The sequence below is a fragment of the Myotis brandtii genome, unplaced genomic scaffold, assembly GCF_000412655.1.
Source record: "Myotis brandtii unplaced genomic scaffold, ASM41265v1 scaffold1234, whole genome shotgun sequence".
Taxonomy (NCBI): domain Eukaryota; kingdom Metazoa; phylum Chordata; class Mammalia; order Chiroptera; family Vespertilionidae; genus Myotis; species Myotis brandtii.
The window spans coordinates 513,652-514,906 of NW_005354309.1; the positions used below are offsets into that span (position 1 = coordinate 513,652).

At 65.3% G+C, this 1,255-nt stretch overlaps 1 protein-coding gene across 2 annotated transcripts in view; it reads right to left on the reverse strand.

Moving 5' to 3' along the window:
• PDE4A (phosphodiesterase 4A, cAMP-specific) overlaps nt 1–1,255 on the reverse strand; it is a 42,997-nt gene that overhangs the window by 34,027 nt on the left and 7,715 nt on the right. The window contains exon 2 of one of the 2 annotated variants that reach the window (XM_014533959.1): nt 1,132–1,185. The exons of the other annotated variant lie outside the window; for it this stretch is intronic. The gene's annotated coding sequence lies outside the window, so the exon portion shown is untranslated. The remainder of the gene's footprint in view (nt 1–1,131; nt 1,186–1,255) is intronic. 2 annotated transcript variants of the gene reach the window in all.

Consider the following 1,255-nt stretch of genomic DNA (forward strand, 5'->3'; position numbering starts at 1 on the left):
CCCCGCCTTCACCCCCTCCCCATCCTGACGTCGAGCTGTGCCCGCGGGAAGTCTCAGAGCGCCCGGCGCTCCTGGAGGGACAAGACGCCCTCCCGCGCCGGCGGAGTGCGGGGTCTGGTGACCAAAACCAGGGGGAGGGACGACGGATGCCGGGGGTGGAGCTGGGGGTCAGAACAGAGACAGAAGAGACAGAGAGAAGGGGAGACAGAGACATTGAGGGAAACCAGAGAGAGGAACGTGCCCGCGGGAAGTCTCAGAGCGCCCGGCGCTCCTGGAGGGACAAGACGCCCTCCCGCGCCGGCGGAGTGCGGGGTCTGGTGACCAAAACCAGGGGGAGGGACGACGGATGCCGGGGGTGGAGCTGGGGGTCAGAACAGAGACAGAAGAGACAGAGAGAAGGGGAGACAGAGACATTGAGGGAAACCAGAGAGAGGAACTGATTCCCTGCCCCTACGCCCTCCCCGGCCCCGCAAGGGGCTCCCAACTGCCCCGGCCCTCCTCCTCGTCTCTCCCTGCCCCCATCTCTCCCGCCGGGTCCCCGTCCTGTCCCCGCAATGCCCTCTCCCAGCCTGTGTCTCCGGACTCTGGTTCTAAACGAGTGCCCAAGGAGAGTCAGGATAAAGGAGGACCCCCAGCTCCAGCCAGTGCCCGCCGTCGGGCTGCCAGGATAAAGGGACGCTGGGAAGCCAGCTCGGATGGGCCGCCAGCTTGCCAGCCCCACAGCCCCCCGGGGATAGCCAGGAAGGGAACTTCAATTTGCCCTCCGCGCCGGGTGCACCCATTGACCAGAGAGCCTGACGGCAAAGCAACCGCGAGTGCATCGCTGGCCCATTTCACAGGCCGGTAGACTGAGGCCAACACAAGGGAACAAGCGTCCTCAGATCAGCCTGCGTGGCAGGTTGGTTCCCCCAAAGCCTGACCGCAGACTCAGGTCTGCGCAGGAAGTGGGAAGAACGTAGCGTTTATTGAGCGCCTACTGCATGCCCTATCAGATGTCTCCACGGCAACCCCGCGGGCAGGGATGATGTTTATCGCTGCCTTGTGACGGAAGAGGAAAGATGAGGCTGGGCAGAGGCAGCTGCGGACTCCAGACCCCGACATGGAGACTCGAACCCACCTGGGCGCACTTACCCAGCCCACGCCTGGCGGCCGAGATCCTGGAAGCTTCGGAGAAGCCGGAGGCGCCTGCGGAAAGTTGGGGACGGGCTGGCGAAGAAGACGGGCGAGGAGGGCGGCGAACGTGGCCAGCGGGGTG